Source organism: Humulus lupulus, chromosome 6 (genome assembly GCF_963169125.1).
Source record: "Humulus lupulus chromosome 6, drHumLupu1.1, whole genome shotgun sequence".
Lineage (NCBI taxonomy): Eukaryota > Viridiplantae > Streptophyta > Magnoliopsida > Rosales > Cannabaceae > Humulus > Humulus lupulus.
Genome location: NC_084798.1, coordinates 24,864,228 through 24,883,519, shown reverse-complemented (window position 1 = coordinate 24,883,519; position 19,292 = coordinate 24,864,228). Strand labels below are relative to the sequence as shown.

The window sequence follows — 19,292 nt, the reverse complement described above, 5'->3', positions numbered from 1 at the left end:
CTGAGAATCGCATCGAAGGTCAGTGATTCTCTGCTTCATATGTTGCTAATTTTCTTTTTCCCACCTTTTCTTATCTAAAAATATTGTGACTAGGTACCCGAGATTCTTACTGCTGGTTCCAAACTGGAAAATATCATTTTTGAAATTGTCAATGGTGAGGGTATTGTGGATGATACTATCCACGATGAAGAGAAAACTGGTCTGTCACATATGCTAACAATAAAGGCTGATTGGCTTAATTTGGGAGAGTCTGTACGGTATACTTTCAAGCATGGGCGCTGCATTGTTCCTGCTATTCCTTTATCTCAAATTTTCTCAAATTGCAGGAAACTATAGCTTCTTAGCTATCCATTCTCGCCATTCAAACCTTAGTCTGAATGTTGAGGTGGGAACAACTATGTAAAAGCTATATGTGATGTTTTTGTTTTTTTGGTTGAAGTAGTTTACAAACCATTACTTATTGGACCATTGCTACACTCCATATGCAGGTTCATGTCAAACCTGCTATACCAAATCCAAAAGTGGAGCATGATGGAAAAAACTTCTCCACGGTCATTGAAAATAATAAAAAGGTACAAGCATCTACTAATTGTCACTTTTACATTACTTTTCAAAGAATATGAAGTTTTTATCTTGGCACGGACTAACCATTGTAATAATTATTTTTATTCATCTATAGAGTTTCACAGGCTTTAGGAAGACAGATCTTCCCTTCTTGTACACATTTCATGCTGGATTTAGGATTTCTTGAGTTTCTTTATTTCACTGCAGGTCTTTGAAGAGGACCTGTTAAAAATTGGCTCTGTAGTCCGAATATTAGAAGAAAAATGTGTCAAGCTAAATGAAGAGAAGGAAAAAATTGAGCAAACTATGAAAAAATTGCAAGGTTTTGATTGTCTAGCACATCTATAGCTATTCTTTTTTATCTGCTGGAATCATTGTAAAAATGTTTTGATATATCTAAAGAATCTACTTGACCAAATCGACCATTTAATTTTGTGAGACTGACATGTCCTTCCATGCTAGATAGTATACCTGGGCGCACTCACTCGGCTTTTAAAAATTATTGTAGTGATGAGACGACACCCTTTTTTCGATTGTGTGTCCTGGGCCTTGTTTTTCTAGTTTTAGGACATATTTGCTATATTAGAACTTTGTTGATTGAAGTACTTAACAGGATCTTATATTTGTTGTAAAATTTCTAGATTCTACAGAACTATATCCATTTGGTCTTGAAAATCAATTGTCCTCGAAAGACGAAGTGATGGAGAATATAGAAAAGATGGGTAACTCTGCTGCTGTGATTCTTTGCATTATTTCTAGGGGAATTCCATTCCAAGAGCCAGAAAATCATTTAATGAAAGACACAATAGGAGTGGTTCTCTACTTGGAAGACTTCAACCTCATTGCAGCCAACTGAGCAGGTCAAACATCTCATGTGTTTGCATTTTCCCAACCAAAACACTATCTTGTCGTCCTTTTATTTTATTTTTTCTTTATTCGGTTCTAACTTGTAGGTTTGTCTACATTTAGGATGCTATCAGAATACTTGGGTGCAGATCAAATGCTTGTTGTTGTCGTTAGATCTTTCAAAATTGTTGTTCTTCTAGAAAGGTATAAACAAACTGGAGAAGTTGATCGCATCCATGCTATTCATGAAGAAGCAGCCATTCTTGGAAAATCTATAAATGGTCGATTTCTTGTTATATGCTTTGACAATATAAGGTGACATCCAAAGCTTCTTAACTACAATTAATTTATTGACACAAGATAATCTCTCCTTTCTTATCAAGTACAAAGTTGGATCATCTTAGAATATGAAGATTTACTCAGAGGACTAATATTCCTTATTGTTTGGCAGTCCATTCAGAGGTATCTTGTTTTTTATGGCCATATTAGTCAGTAATTACTATATGAATGGACAATTTATATCTCACTATATTCTTTTTGGGCTATTTGGTATTTGGACAAATGTTTTGAGTGTTGTTGACAGTTGTGTATACTGAACCGTATCTTATCATTGTTAGATTAAGAAATCACTCTTTTAGACACAATGGTTCTATATTTCAAATGGTATAGGCTTACCTGGTACGATTAAAATAGGACCTTGAGAGTGTTAAGCTTGGTATAGATCACATCAGTGACCCATCTATGTGGTATCTTGATGAGTAGGTCACATCATTGTGCCCCATCTTTGTTTTTTTCTTGAATTGAACCTCAGTTTCTCATGCCAGTGTGTCAACTATCTAATGCATTTGAACTATCTAACATTTTCTTTGCTTGAATTTTTTAGTGTAAAAGTTGAATTTGTCAGATTAGTGTTAGTGTCCAGTCTTTTAAGTTTAATTGGAGAGATGATTATTGAAATATAAACTGAACTATAATTTGTTGGATTCAAAACTTGGACAGTGTATTATACTAAACTATTGGGTTCTTATCATTACAAAATGATTTGATGTTGTCTATCCTTGTGCAGCTCTCTACAAATTTTTATTCTCCAAATATGAATATTATCAATGAGAACTTCCTCCCTCTGCTCAAACGCCTTGATGACTGCATAGCGTAAGGGGATGCTATTTACATCATATATATTTATGTATCTATTTTTGTTGCATTAGTTGCATTCATTAAATATTACTTGTGTCGTACCATTAATTTATATGTTGATTTAGGGAATTACTAGCATATTTTGTTGAGACATTTATTTTCTCAATCAACTTGATGACCTTAAACATTATCTACTTTATATTAGGTATGTAGATAGCAATCCACAATATGCTGAATCCGGTGTTTACTTACTCAAATTTCGACAACTGCAGGTAGAAACAAATTTATGCAGATAGCTGATTAGATAACGTTACATTTTTGCACATTCTTCCACTAAAATTTGTTTCCATTTACAATAATTGAGTAATTTTTTTGTTATGACAGTCTCGAGCATTGGGTATGATTCGCTCTCATGTACTTTCTGTACTCAAAATTGCGTCTTCTCAGGTAAAATTATGTAGGGGTTGCATTAATGCGCTCCATTGTTTTGTGCTATTTTGTTGGGTTGGTAGACCTCTGTTTCTGTCTCCTTTTGGTCTTAAATCAAGTGCTCTGTTTGTTACCTAAAAAAGAAAACATGCTGGTTCTATATGGTTATTGTTTCTTTATCAGGTTCAGTCAGCAATCCGGAGCAATAGTAGCAGCAAGGCATCTCTTGCTGAGGGTGTAGAGGCATCTGTTATATATGTTCGTTTCAAGGCAGCGGAAAGTGAGGTACTGTTTCTTTCTTAGAGATTCTTTTTTATTAAGACTCCTGTTTGGTCAGTAATGATATGTCATTAAATCTCCTCTGCTGTAGGTTCATGCGGCCAGAAACTGCACAGGGCATATTTGTTAACTTCAAAGACTTGTACTATTACAATGGGAACAAGCTTCCTTTTGCTGCTGCTCAAATTGGCCAGGCTTTCAGAAGTGAGGTTCTTAATTTTCTTATCTTTGGACTTTAGCACTTATGTTTGCATAGGATGCTCATATTATTTCTAATTGGTAACGGGTCTTTGTAACTAGTATTTTGGTCCTCTCCTTTCTTATAAGAATAGAAAATAGCCCTATAATGTAGCTATTGCATTCCTTAGAAATTCTTCTTTTGTGCCCAAAACTGTGTCCCATTGATCTGTGACAGTGCTGCAAGGTCCATTTTGTTTTTTAAATTAATTACTCTTAAGATATTTCCAAGTTTTCCATGTAAAAAAAAAGGTTTTCTTTATAAAAATATAAAAAGCAGCAATGTTTCTTCCTTTCTTATCCATCTGTGTAAAACTATTATTGGAAAGGTTGTAATATTGGTTAGTGAGATCATTGAATGGGTAATTTTACCTAAAAGTTTCATCACATCTCTTGATTATGAGCAACATAACTAGAATTTTGCTTTATTAATTGTGTCATAGTTTGATTTAGACAGGATAATTTCTAAAGGATTCTTCTGTTGTATGAATAGATATATGAACTGGGTTGGAACTGGGACAATTTAGAACTTTTAGCACAGGGCAGAAACTTCATGTTATGATAAATGGCAGTGTAAGTAACATCTCATTCAATGGAAGTCTTAAAGGCAGTGCTAATATAACAATAAAACTTTTTCTATAAGCCCTGCTAATTTAAAATTGTATTTGTCCTTTGTTTTTGCTAGTCTACATAGTTTTGTTTCCTCAACTGAAATATATGAGTATTGCACTGTTTTTGTTTCTCAGGCAAGTAAAAAAGCCTTGGATCCATATTGCATTTTTTTTCTACTTTTGGGTATAAACTTATATATGGCTCTTTCTTGCAAGAAGTTTGGGGTGAATTTTAGTTAGTCATTTTAAAGTCAACACCATACATTTGCTGTTTTAGCGTGTTCGAGTTAATGCATTTTCTTTCCTAATCATTAATTTTTTTATTTGAACAACTAACCCATTGTTTCTCATTTAATATATTTTAATTAATACACCGTCTAGGTTGCTGTTTTGAAAGATTCTGTAAGCTTTATTCTAAGAATAAACGAATTGTACTGAAAAGAACCAAATCTTGCACAAAGTCTAGGTTAATTTGAGAAAACCTAGCAAAAACTCCCAGAGTAGAAATTCTAAACTTTAAACAATAACCAAATTCTTCTATATATCCCTTCCAAGTATTCTCTTATACTATTTATAGACTAACAATAACACTTACTAGCCAACCAATAGAACTTGAGTAAATTTACAAGTCAACACACTAATCCTATATAGCTCTATTCAAAATCTGATACCTAACAAAATGTTTGCAGATCATATTGTTTTAGATGGCTTCTTTGATGTGATTACTGATTATTGGCATTTTAAGTTAATTTATATTGTAAATATATGCAGGTTTCTGCCAGTTTATTCATGGTGCATTTGATTGAGAAATTAGTTGCTGGTGATACTGGAAGTTTATCTGTATCAATACTTCAGAAGATGAGCACCATGTCTAAAAAGGTTTGCTGCTTCCCTTTTAAGATTGGTATAGTTAGTTTAGATAAATAGTTCAGGCATGTTGTCCTAAATTAATTGGGAAGTATTGAGCTCTTTGAGGGCTCATTTTAACTAAAATCTTAACTAGAACTTGTTCACTTTCTTTCAGTTTTTCATAAATTTTAGGTAGCATAATATCTCTGTTTTTTTTAATTCCATTTGCAACTTAAAAGTCATCCTGCTTTCTCTGAATTGTTAGCCCAATATTCATAGAGCGGTTATAGGAATTAAATTCATTTTTGTTGTAAATCAAAGCATATTGATTCATGATACCATTATTGAACTTCTGAAAAAGCTTTGGAGCTTATTTGTTTAATGGTCATTAACTACATGAGGTGTTCCTCTTATTTATTATTTTAATTTATATTAGACTGAGCATAAACTTCTTAGTTGCATGAGTGATCTTTTTGAAAGTTTTTTTAAGTTATGATAGGTTTCTTACATTTTGTGGTGTATCTCTCTGTTTAGAGATAGAGTTCATCTCTTAAATTAACAAAATTTTCCTTTAGATTAGATTGTATTAGTGTTGATAATCCAAAAGTCTGTTAGTAACAACTTTGTCTTAATTTGTTATTGCTTTGTTTGTCTTTATTTTGTTAATAAGGTCTCATTACTTGGAAAAAGTAAACAATCACACAGTATGCTTAGAGGCATGAGTGTGTATTTGGAATCTTGGATTTACTTGGAAAAAGTAAACAATCACACAGTATGCTTAGAGAGATAAATACTTGAAGTACTCTATATTTGGAATCTTGGATTTACTATTTGTATGCCTGTGTGGATGTATAAGGTTTTCAATGGTGGAATTAGCTATTTTTTGCTATAGATATTATATAATTCTGAATACATTTTCCTGTTAGAATTGTAGTTATTTATCTCGTGTGAAGTGAGGGAATGAGTGTGTATTAGGGTATGTGTTTTTGTTAGTTAGTTTTATAGTTTATGTCCCAACTGACTGTTTTGAGTCATCAGACTCATCACCATAGCGAAATTCTCTACTGATTCTGTCTTATTTTATTGTTCATCTGAAAATTCCCTAGCTCTTTCTTGATAGCTCTCTTATTTTATTGAACTAAAATAGATAAGTATTTATCTTAGTTTTCCATTTTCTTTTTGAAGTTTTCAATGTATCATTTAAGGAAAGACTCTAAGTTTGTTGTTGTGGTGGCAAGAACTTTTGTTCTTAATAATAAAAGGACTTTTTTTCTACAATGTGCAGGTATATTGAGATGATTTCTTTGGAGCAATTCTTGACAACATTTGTAGTTGAGGCCTTTAGAATGGAAGAATGTATTTCACTAATTCTTGTATACATTTCTTGTTTTGTATTTAGTGATAAAGGAATCTGAATTGGGCATAAATTATGTTGTAATATGATTTCTTAAGCCTAGACTAGTAGACTAAATATTGTAATTACATTTGAGTAATTAATAAAAATCTATTTATGTTACCTTATTTGGCTTCAACTTTCATATTTGTTTTCCTAGTTTTGTGTAAGTAAAAAAAGATTATGTTTTTCTAAGCTAATATAACACGTGTTATACTAAAGTGTAGTATAACACAAAAAATGTGTTGTACTAAAGTGTAGTATAACACAAAAAAAAGTGTTATACTAAAGTGTAGTATAACACAAAAAAAGTGTTATATAATCGACTATAAATAACATAATTAAACACTTATCTATATATTAAAATAACACAGAAATTGTGTTATCGTTGACAGTACAATAACACATATGTATAACACTGATAAAATGTTACGTAAAGTACCCTGACCTACAATAACATAGTCGGTATTAACACATCAGAAAGTGTTATCGTATGTTTTGATAACACATTTTCGGTGTTATTAAAAGCATTTTTTCTTGTAGTGTATACATAAAAGTTAAGATCAGATACTTACACACTAAAAATGGTGGTTGCAGAGAAACAGATGACTGAAGAGGCAGGTATGATCTCACGGTCTTGAACAGGCTGGTGGTCCTTTGCTTCTTTGGATGGGAAAACATGCAAAGGCGAAAACTTTCTGGGCTGGCCTCTGGTCTTTTCTCTTCTCTTTTTTCTCTGATAAACGTAAAAGTAAGAGGAAGAAGATGACTGGAGCCCTATATATATAGACAATCAGAAGTGGTAAAAAGGGATTAATCCGAGCCATTGGCCAGGATCCTTATCAAATCCGACGGCCAGGGATAAATGACATGATGGCACCGAAAAGGTGGCACCTTGAACGATCGTGGGCAGATTTCCAAGGTACTCGAGTACCTTGAATGAGCAATACCCAACTGACACATGTCCATACTCAAGTATGTGTGACGGTGATGTTCCCGAAAAAAGTAGTTCAAAAGTTTCCTTCTCATAGGATTCGAACAAATACTTTTGAGGGGGCAAAGTGTTACACCCAGATTTCGAGCCTTGAGAATCGTGATCTTGAAAGTTGGATTTGTCAGGTGTGAGCTCACAATATCTAGATTACGTGTTCGCAACCTAGGCGCCGAATCTTCATAGTTGGTGGCAACCTCGAAGATGGGGTGACCTCGAAGTCCTTATGAGCTCGAAAGATAGACATCGGAAGGCATCCATTTTTGGGTGACCTCGGACCAAGAGGTCCGAGCCTGACACGAGTGTGAGCTCAAAACAATGTGGTCTTGGAGAAAATAATATAACTCGTGAGTTACTCAGAGACCTAGACTGGCATGATGCTGATGATGCTGATTGCTGATTTCAAATAGCCTAGTGAGCCACTTGAAGAGACACAGTCTACATTTATTGTTGTAACTTCCCTACAATAAAGGGATATTTATTAGTCAGTTACATGCCCCCTGGTCTTCAGGGGACGTTTCCTTGTATATAGGAGTTACAGGCTTTAAAGCCATTAAATTTATTAATATACAGAATAACTTCCCAAAAACGTGTGGGAGAGTATTCTGAGACTTCCTCTATAAATAGAGAAGTCATGTACCTTTGTAAAGGACCGAAATTTTGTGATCTTGAGAGAAACTCTGGAGAATTCATCCCTGAAGAATTTCCAGAAATTTCCTAAGTTCTAATAACTAAGATTCGTGGACTAGGCAAAGTTAACTGCTGAACCACGTAAAAAACTCTCCTTGTTTTATTGTATTTTTCTGGCCATAATTATTTACTGTTTGCGTGCTCTACATTTTAAGTTGACGAAAAATGGCGTCAACACATCACATAAATACAACAAACCAATTAATCAATCAAACATGCATAATTCTCAAATTTCTAAATCTTACAAAAAATTGGGCAGCATTTCCCCTATTTCTGTCATATTTCCCAAAATTTAAATAAACCTATATTCATCACATAAATACAACAAATCAAGTAATCAATCAAACTTGCACAATTACAGCCTTATATCACCGCAGCACACAGTCCTAGATCCTATCTCCACTATTTTATAATTCGTACATGCTACTAAGTTCAATATATTAATTATACATTAAGGTTTAAAATATTACCTCTAATATAAAATCCTCCAAAGCTTGATCTCACCAACAAAGTTGTCAACAAAATACCTACTCAAATATAACAATAAACAAAAAAATAATAAAAAAGTTAACAAAATATACAGAAAAATTTAAACAATTTTTTTTTAATTTGAGAAATCACATAAATTTAACCAAATCACATAAAATCCTCACGAAATAACTTTTTTTTTTTAACAAAAAAGTTAACAAATCACATAAATAAAAATCAACTATAAATATCCTAACTAACTAAATCAATAATAAAATATAACATAAAAAACAAACAATTTTAATATATACCTATTTAACCAATTAAACCCAAAATTTAAAAATAAATTTAAAAAGGTAACAAAATATATAAAAAAAATACTAATAATAATCAAACTAAACAATTAATAAAACGAAACTTATACAAAATAAATACATTAATATATATATACTTATTTACATAAGTAAATTCGAAATTAAATTAAATTAAAAAACGTTAATAAAAAATAAATAAATTATAATAAAAAAATTCTAAAAAAATAAAATATTAAAATGCAAAGTTTAAACCTAAAACAATTTCATAACCATTAATATAAAACTATCTAAAAATTAAAAATCCGAAATATAGTCAATTTATAAAAAAAATCTCAAAAATTAAATTTAAATCATAAAAATTAATAAAATTACACTTACTTGTGGTAATTGAGAATTGTGGATTCTTGAAGTCAAAAACCCCAAAAAACTAAGAAAGATTATTGGTTTTCAAACTATAATCTTCAAAAAACAAAATCTATACAAAAAATTCAAAAAAAAAAACTATATATAAGTTTCATAAACATATATAAATCATTATTTTGACATTAAAATTGAAAAAAAAAAGGATAAAAATGTACCTAAATGAGTAGAAGTTGGTTGGGGCGTCGCTGGTTTGTGAAGGAATCGTTTGTGAATTTTTTTTAGGGAAATGGGGTCTCGGTTGGGACAATGAGGGTTTTGGTGAAAAGGTGGCCCAGTTGCGTCAGTAGGGCACTGACGTAAACACTCCATTACCGTCAGTGGCCCACTGACACTGTTAACGGCACGTTTGCGTCAGTGGGGCACTGACGCAAACGGTCCCTTTAAACAGCGTCAGTGTCACTACACCAAATATCCATTTCCATAACACATGAATATAATACTAATAAAAATGTGTTATGCTAGAGTATTATATTGGGCATGAAAAAAGGGCGGTAATATACACCATCCCGCCACTTAGTGTTTTTTTTCATTTCTGAGACCACGAAATTTGTGAGACCCGAGAGACCCATTTCCTCTCCTTCAACATTTCCTCAATTCCAGTAGAGAGACCCGAGAGACCTGAAAATTCCTTTCATTCAATTCCTTCAACATTTTTGAGACCCGAGACCTATTTCCTCTCCTTCAACATATCTCAGGGGGCTATCGATTTACTCCTGACCATCTACATCATCACCATAAAAAGCAGCCATGGCGCTGACCTCTCTCCGCCTCCGCCGAACTATCAGCAGCACCATCTCCACACTCGGTCGCTCTCTCCCCGCGACTTCTGCAATTTCTGCACTGTCTTCCTCATCACCTCCACTCCAAAGCTTCATTTCGGTAGATTTCCCTACTTTGGTAGAGCATTCATTGCCTCTACTCCGTCAGTCTCGCCAGTTCAGATCGTCGTCTCTCTCGCTCTTGTCTGCCGGATCAGCATACGGCAATAGCAACAACCAGAACGACGAAATTGGGCCCGACACGATATTGTTCGAGGGATGTGACTACAACCACTGGCTCATCGTCATGGATTTCCCCAAGGACCATAAACCTTCCCCTGAAGAAATGGTTCGTACCTTTGAGGAAACCTGTGCCAGGGGCTTAAACATCAGGTCTAATCTCACTCTTTTTCTGTCTATATACATATATATTTATATACCATCATCTTTCTCCTGCTGCCTTTTAAATCTTTAACTTCTCAAAACCTTAGTCTCTCTCTTGAAACCTCAATTTCCCATGTTTTTATTTCTTCAATTTTTGAGTATAGTAACAGAGGAAGAAAAATATATAGGAAGATTTAGGTTAACGCCTCCAGTGCCTAACTTCGAGTACAAGTAATTTGAGGTTTTTTTGTTTTGAGAGAGATTGCATTAGAAAAAATAAGTATACCAGCATAAATTTTAGGTTGTGTTTTAGTTTTTTTATGGGAACTACTAATTTTATGCTGCAAAATTTATTTTTCAAATATAGTTACTTATGATTGTTCCTTCAATATATATTTTTTTAATTTGTTATCAATATAATTCTGGCTCACAGGTGCTTTGCGGTGCAGGTAAAGGTAAAGAGAAGCTCAACCAGCCATGAGTCGAAGGGCATTAGTAGTGGTATGTACATATGTAGTCCGCTCGACCACCACGGCTGAGATGCTCAGGGTAACTAGGGTCAAATCCATCTTTTGCCACCTAGGTCAGCTTATTGTGTAACCTGAGTATTATAATTGACTTTTAAATTGATGTTTTTGGGATCCCATGTAAAGAACATGTTCTTACCTTAATGGAAATGTTTATAAGTTAACCAAAAGTTTTAATACCTAAACCTTTAGTGGCTTATTCACATGCTTAGTCCAAATGACTTGTTTAGCAAGTCCAGCACTGGTTTTAAACATACTTGGTAATGGACCCTAATTAGCAGGGCGTTACAACTTGGTATCAGAGCAGCCGAGGTTTAAGGGTTCCTGATGTTGGACTGGGCATGCACATTCACTACTAAAGACAAGCTCGACTAAGGGTTGGGTAACTATTAATAAAGTTATATGTATATATGCTTAAATGAATTATGTGTGCTTTATCTGCTAGTTTAAATAAGAAGCATGAGCTATTCTGATAGGGCCTGGCCCTTGACTACGGTATGTAGGTTGAGAACGTGTTTATTAGCACGATAGATATTTGTAAATGCTATAGGACTGCTTATTAGCGTCGTTGAACTTGATGAATGTTAGAAACGCTTATTAGCGCTGTTGTATTTGTACCCTAGATAGAGGATGCTTATTAGCACAAGGAAAATGTTTACTAACATTGTTAAGTGGTTATGCATGCCAAAGAATATGCTTATTAGCATTTTGTTTAGGTGATGCCATGAATTTCTCTGCTTATTAGCATGATTATGAGTGTGAATTATTGGGATGCTTATTAGCATTGTCAATGCATGTGGATGCTTATTCGACCGGTTTTGAACTGTGGGTTGATGTGAGATACTGTTATTACTGCCTGATAAGCTGAGTCATTAATTGCAGATAGACTTGGAAGTATGCTTCCAGGGCAATATAATGAGCCAGCCAGCGCTGGGAATCAGGCCGAAAGTAATGATCAGGGTCAGAACCCTCCGCCAGCCCCTGAGAACTGGCAACAGGTGCTTGCAGACTTGCAGGCTCAACTGCAGAGACAGAATGAAAAGATACTACGATTGAGGGATCAGAAGGTTCCATCTGGGAACGCTGCATCAGGGGCCCCATCTGCTGTTCCAGTACCGGTCGTACAACAGCAGACAGAGTTGGAGAACCACTTGGAGTTAGTATATGAGCGGTTCAAGAAGCAGCATCCTCCCATTTTCGAGGGTGGCGCACTTCCACTTAAGGTAGAGCAGTGGATGGCTATGATTACGTCCATCTTGGACTTCATGAGAGTTGTGGGCAATGAAAGAGTGGCCTGTGCCACGTATATGTTTCGAGAAGATGCCCGGATCTGGTGGGAGGTGGTGTCCCAAACTAGAAACATAATCATAATGGGTTGGGAAGAGTTTAAAACCCTCTTCAATGAAAATTATTACAATGAGGCTGTTAAAGCCGCAAAGGCTGAGGAGTTCAGTAAACTTTTCCAAGGGAATATGTCGGTGACCGAGTATGCCCTGAAATTTGACAGGTTAGCCAAGTTCGCTCCAGACTTGGTGCCCACTGATGGGAAAAGGAAGGAAAGATTCCTTCAGGGGTTGCAGCCTATGATAGCCCGGGACGTCAGAATTACCACTGTACCTGGAGTGACGACATACGCTCAGGTAGTGGAGAGAGCCCTTATTGCAGAGGGTGCTAAGAATAAGATCTGGCGTGATAATGCAGCCAGGAGAGATATGAGGAGGACGGGACCTCCCTTCTCAGGAGTAAGTAGGGGTGGAGGCCCCAGTGACCAGAAAAGGAAGACCCCAGATACCGGTTTGGCTCCTAGACCCTATAGGAGGCCACAGGGTGCATAGATTGGCCGCCAGGACGGCAATGAGAACTGGAAGACATATCCAAAATGTGCCAGATGTAGGAGACATCATCTGGGTGAGTGTCGGGCGAAGGCATGTTGTGTATGTGGACTTGTAGGGCATCTTAAGAAGGATTGCCTAAGACTAAAGAAAGAGGAACTTAAGAAGCCAGATAGCTCGACTCCGACTCGAGTATTTGCATTGACACAAGCTGAGGCTAAGGCTAGGCCTTCAGTGGTCATAGGTCAGCTTTCTAGTGCTGGCATATCTTATTATGTGTTGATTGATTCTGGTGCTACACTATCTTATGTATCTAGTAGGATTGGTGATAGTTTGTGTAGGCCCTTTGAGTTTTATGCTGTGGGATTTGGGACATTATTACCAACTGGGGAGTTGGTAGTTTCCAGGAGGTCGGTTAGTTCTTTACCAGTGATGGTAGATGGTAGGGAACTATCGGTTGACTTGATAGAGTTATCCATGACCGATTTTGACATGATTTTGGGGATGGACTGGTTAACTAGATATGGAGCAACCATTGATTGTAAAAATAATATGGTAACTTTTGAACCTGAGGGTGAGGAAACTTTTGTGTTTGTTGGCACTGTGTATGGACCCCGGATACCTATGATTTCAATATTAAGGGCTAGAGACCTATTGCAGAAAGGTTGGATAGGATTCCTAGCCAGTGTGGTGGATACCACGCAGGTCATGCCAGTGGGACCATCAGAGGCTAGGTTGGTCTGTGAATTCCTGGATGTGTTTCCAGAGGACCTACCGAGATTGCCACCGCACAGAGAAATTGATTTTGTTATTGAGCTGGCACCAGGGACAGAGCCAGTGTCTAGGGCACCTTACAGAATGGCCCCAGCTGAGTTGAGGGAACTCAAGATATAGTTACAGGAGTTGTTGGATCTGGGTTTTATTAGACCCAGTTTCTCACCATGGGGTGCGCCAGTGTTATTTGTGAAGAAGAAGGACGGTTCGCTAAGGATGTGTATAGACTATAGAGAATTGAATAAGTTTACCATCAAGAACAAGTATCCTCTACCAAGGATAAATGACTTATTTGATCAATTGCAAGGTAAAATGGTATTCATAAAGATAGATCTTCGATCTGGTTATCACCAGTTGAGAATTAAGGATGAAGACATACCCAAGATAACTTTCTGTAATAGATATGGGCACTATGAGTTTCTCGTTATGTCATTTGGTTTGACTAACGCTCTGGCAGCTTTTATGGACCTAATGAACAGGGTGTTCAAGGACTATCTAGACCAGTTTGTGACCGTCTTCATTGATAATGTCTTGATTTATTCACAGTCAAAGGAGGAGCATGAGCAACACCTCAGGTTAGTCTTGCAGAGACTGAGAGAACACAAGTTATTTACGAATTTTAAGAAGTGTGAGTTCTGGTTATCGCAGGTGACATTCTTGGGTCATATTGTTAGTAGAGATGGGATCAAGGTAGATCCATCTAAGGTTGAAGCTGTTAAGAATTGGCCAAGGCCAAGGAATGCCTCAAAGATTAGAAGCTTCCTTGGGTTGGCAGGCTATTACAGGAAATTTTTGGAAGGGTTTTCTAGAATATCATCCCCATTGACAGAATTAACACGTAAGAACCAGAAGTTTACATGGTCAGATAAATGTGTTAATAGCTTTCAGGAGTTGAAGCGTCATTTGATTACTGCTCCAGTTTTGAGTCTTCCGACTGGTCAGGGGAAGTTTATGGTTTACTGTGATGCCTCGAGGCAGGGGCTAGGCTGTGTCCTTATGCAGGCAGAGAAGGTGATTGCCTATGCATCACGACAGTTAAAAGATTATGAGCAAAGGTATCCAACTCATGATTTGGAGTTGGCAGCAGTGGTCTTTGCATTGAAGGTATGGAGGCATTACCTTTATGGAGAGAAGTGTGAGATATATACAGATCACAAGAGCCTCAAGTACTTCTTTACACAGAAGGATTTGAATATGAGATAGAGGCGTTGGTGGGAACTAGTGAAAGACTACGATTGTGATATTCTTTATCATCCAGGAAAAGCCAATGTGGTGGTTGATGCCCGAAGTCGGAGAGGTCCGGAGCAGTTGTATAGTGTGCGACAGATATCCAGGGAGTTAGCAGAGGATATGACCAGAACAGGGATTGAGTTAGTCGTGGGCCAGTTAGCCAACATTACCCTGTAGTCTACTCTCCTAGACAGGATAAAGAAGAGTCAGTTACAAGAGCCACAGTTGGTGAAGGTTAGAGGGGATGTTCTAGCTGGAGCATCTAGGGACTATTCTATATCTGATATGGGCCTGCTAAGATACAAGGGTCAGATTTGTGTTCCGATGGATCCTGTTATTAGACGAGATATTCTGGATGAATCCCACACCACCCCGTATTCCTTGCATCCCGGTACCACCAAGATGTATCAGGACTTAAGAACTTTGTATTGGTGGCCGGGGATGAAGGGTGATGTAACTGAATATGTAGCCAAGTGTCTGGCGTGTCAGCAGATCAAAGCTGAATATCAGAGACCTGCAGGATTATTACAACCCTTGGACATTCCAGAGTGGAAGTGGGAAGACATCGCAATGGATTTTGTGGTGGGATTCCCCAAGACAGTGGGTCAGCATGATTTAGTATGGGTGATAGTAGACAGATATACTAAATCAGCTCACTTTTTACCAGTGAGGACAACCTATACCATTGACAAGTATGCAGATCTCTATGTAAAAGAGATAGTACGTCTTCATGGAGCTCCGAGATCGATCATGTCAGATCGAGATCCTACTTTTACTTCCAAGTTCTGGGCACGCAACTAAATTTTAGCACAGCGTATCATCCTCAGACCGATGGTCAGTCTGAGAGGACTATCCAGATATTGGAGGACATGCTGAGAGCATGTGTACTGGATTTTGAGGGATCTTGGAGTAATTATTTACCTTTGATAGAGTTTTCCTATAACAACAGCTATCAGGCGACCGTAGGAATGGCTCCTTATGAGATGTTGTATGGTAGGAAGTGCAAATTACCTATTCATTGGGATGAGTTGGGTGAGCACAGATACTTGGGTCTTGAGGCAGTTCAGAGGACCAATGAAGTTATAGAAAAGATCAGAGCTCAGATGCTCGCATCGCAGAGTACCCAAAGAAGTTATGCGAATCCAAAGCGTAGGAACGTGGAGTTCCAGGTGGGAGACTATGTCTTCCTTAGAGTCTCACCATTCGAGGGGGTGAGAAGATTTGCCAAGAAGGGCAAGCTGAGCCGAAGATTCGTAGGACCATTTGAGATTCTGGAAAGAATCGGTCAGGTAGCCTATAGGTTGGTATTACCTCCGGCGTTGTCGGCTATGCACAACGTGTTCAATATCTCGATGCTACAGAAGTATGTTTCTAACGAGACCCATGTGCTGAGTTATGATGATCTGGAGCTACAGACAGATTTGTCCTTCGAGGAGCAACCAGTCCAAATATTAGAAAAAAAGGACAAGGCCATGAGGAATAAATTTATACCTTTAGTGAAGGTATTATGGAGGAACAAGGTTGAGGAGGAGACTTGGGAGTTGGAATCAACTATGTGGGATCAGTATCCCAAGTTGTTCAGGTAAAAATTTCGAGGACGAAATTCCTATAAGGAGGGGATAGTTGTAACATCCAAAATTTCTTAATATGGCTTAGTGCTTGGATTAGGGAGCCGGAGGCAATAATTGAGTTATTATGTGAATAATATTATAATATAATATTGCTTGTATGTTAGAGATATTAAATATGTGTATGTGGGCCTGTTTCTTATAAGAAGGGTATATTAGTAATTTGACCTGTTTGGGGTATAAGTGCAATTATTTGTTTGTGTGATTGAGACCACATTATTATGTGGATATATTTGGGTTACTCGACGAGAGGCGATCCCGATGAGCAAGTTAGCGGGAAAGTCACAACGGGGTCTTAGTACCCGGCTCGGGGTGAGCTTAGGAGTATTTTAGTAATTTAGTATGTTACTGGGAATTAGTGGGTAATGGGAATTTATTGATAACCGTGTGAGAATATTGGAAGTAGCGGGAATTATAGGATGTAAATTATGGATAGCAGGATTTGAGGCAAAGGACAAAATTGCCCTTGTGAGCACTTGTTAAATAGGCTAAGGGCAAGGGGCAATTTAGTCATAACCACTTAGTTTAGAATATAGATGGATGGGTAATTATCTGAGGGTTGGAGAATTAAAGGGAAAAAATGCAACAGCCCTCCCTTTCTCTCTCACGTTCTACATCCCCTCTCTTGGAGCTTTGGTGATTATGACCAACTTGAAGGATTTTGCTTGGAGGGAAGGCTTGAAACCAGGGAATTGTTTGGAGTTATTACCACTGGAGTCATATAGCTGAGTTAAGGATTTTGAACTGAAAGTTATCATGTTAATTCAGTTGGTATATCTAGAGTTATGGTGTTCATGCATGGTTGATAATTGGGAGATTGGGTTTGGGGATTTTGATGAGCTTTACTGTGATAATTTGTTGGGTTTTGTTGGTAAGGATGAATATATAAATGATGGAAATTGAATTGGAAGATTGGGGTGGAATTAGATGGGTTTAATTTGGGTTCGGCTGAAGAAAAACCTAGAAAATTCTGGGTTCGTGGGGCTGAGCCGCGGCTCTTTTCTGGTGAACCGCGACCTGCGAAGAGAATTTTGAGCCAGCAGGGCTCGGAGGCACGGGCGGGCTGCAGCGCCTCGGGGGTGCGCCACGGCGCGCGTTGGTTTCTAGGGTGGCCGAGCCTATGGAATTAGAGGCGGGTCGCGGCTCGGGTGTGAGGGGTCGCGGCCCTTAAGGGGAATTTGGGCTTAAATGGGATTTTTAGATTGGGAACATAACCATTTGGGCTTGGGATCGATTCTACTTCCTTGTTAAGTGGAATTCGATGTCCCGGAGGCTAAGAGTTGGTCTGGAAGCTTTTATTTACCTTTTGTTGATGGAACTTCTTTATTACGGTTGTGACTAGGATTTCGCTATGGGCTTGAATCGGGGATCGTACTCAGAGGGTCTTCGTGAATAACTTGCATACGGACCGAAGGTAAGAAAACTGCACCTGTAATGTGAATGCATGATTAGAGCTTAGTCAAGGTGATGAACATGATTATAATTATGTTTGTGAATATCAGATTAGGTACATTGTAATGTGCATAATTATGATTATGCTTATGACTGTTATGTGAATGTATTATAATGCATTGTGATTGTTGATAAGTATACTATATGAAACATGTGACTGTTTGTTCTAACTATGAAGCTTAGTTTATAAACTAGAGTATCATTAGGGTGTTAAGTGGGGATCAACTTATTAGTTGAGAATATGATGGACTCTGGGAGACTCACCTTATAAGTTGAGAATTCCAAGGCTTTAACTTATAAGTTGGAGGCACGTAGTTGCTTGACTTATAAGTAAAGGGCTTAAGGAACTTAGTTTATAAGCTAAGATTGGCATAATGCACGTGGAGTGCAGGCCACCATGGCTGGGTCACCCTGGGAGTGTGACATGCACTTGACTGGCTCAGATGCCAACAACTTGAAAGAAAGTGCGACATGCACTTGTGTGACTCTATGGTCTCCAGTTTGCTTTAATGAATGCATCAGTCTTAGTTATTTCTCTTTGAATATGTTTTCTTGCTGAGTCTTCTGGCTCACAGGTGCTTTGTGGTGGAGGTAAAGGTAAAGAGAAGCTTAACCAGTCATGAGTTGGAGGGCATTAGCAGTGGTATGTACATATGCAATCTGCTCGACCACCACGGCCAAGATGCTCAGGGGAACTAGGGTCAAACCCAGCTTTTGCCGCCTAAGTTGGCTTATTGTGTAACCTGAGTATTGTAATTGACTTTTAAACTAATGTTTTTGGGATCCCATGTAAAGAACATGTTTTTAACTTAATGGAAATGTTTATAAGTTGACCAAAAGTTTTAATACCTAAACCTTTAGTGGCTTATTCACATGTTTAGTCCAAATGACTTGTTGATGCAAAATGAGAAAGTTAGAGCTCACGCATCACGACAACTGAAGGAGTATGACCAATGGTACCTTACTCATGATCTAGAGTTAGTATCAGTGGTATTCGCATTGAAATTTTGGTGACTTTATCTGTATGGAGAAAAGTGCGAGATATACACCGACCATAAGAGTTTGAAGTACTTCTTCACCCAGAAGGACCTGAACATGAGCCAGAGGCATTGGCTAGAGTTGGTAAAGGACTATGATTGCGACATTCTTTACCACCCAGGGAAAACCAACGTAGTGGCGGATGCATTGAACCAGAGGGGCCCAGGACAGTTGCTTAGCTCTGCTCAAATATCGAGAGAGTTGGATGAGGAGATGTCCAGAGCGAGGATATAGTTGGTTATGGGCCAGTTGGCCAATATTACCTTGCAGTCGACCCTGCTAGAGTGGATTAAGGAGGGTCATATGGTTGACGTGCAACTACAGGAGGTTATAGGGAATATCTTAGTGGGAGTGGCTAAGGACTATTCCATTTCTGAGATTGGTCTGCTGCGATATCTGGGACGGGTCTGTGTTCCGATTGATATGGGGAATAGATGA

General features: G+C 37.5%; 3 long non-coding RNA genes across 3 annotated transcripts; all 3 read left to right on the top strand.

The window, feature by feature from the left end:
• Positions 1-310: 310 nt before the first annotated feature.
• Positions 311-883, top strand: LOC133783907 (uncharacterized). The gene is made up of 3 exons (XR_009871010.1): positions 311-385; positions 489-572; positions 772-883. It is a non-coding gene; the product is annotated as an uncharacterized LOC133783907 (long non-coding RNA).
• Positions 884-2,759: 1,876 nt separating this feature from the next.
• On the top strand, positions 2,760-3,255 carry LOC133783906 (uncharacterized). Its single transcript, XR_009871009.1, has 3 exons — positions 2,760-2,819; positions 2,932-2,994; positions 3,160-3,255. It is a non-coding gene; the product is annotated as an uncharacterized LOC133783906 (long non-coding RNA).
• Positions 3,256-3,351: 96 nt separating this feature from the next.
• LOC133783905 (uncharacterized) lies at positions 3,352-4,158 on the top strand. The gene is made up of 2 exons (XR_009871008.1): positions 3,352-3,464; positions 3,986-4,158. It is a non-coding gene; the product is annotated as an uncharacterized LOC133783905 (long non-coding RNA).
• The last annotated feature ends 15,134 nt before the right edge of the window (positions 4,159-19,292 follow it).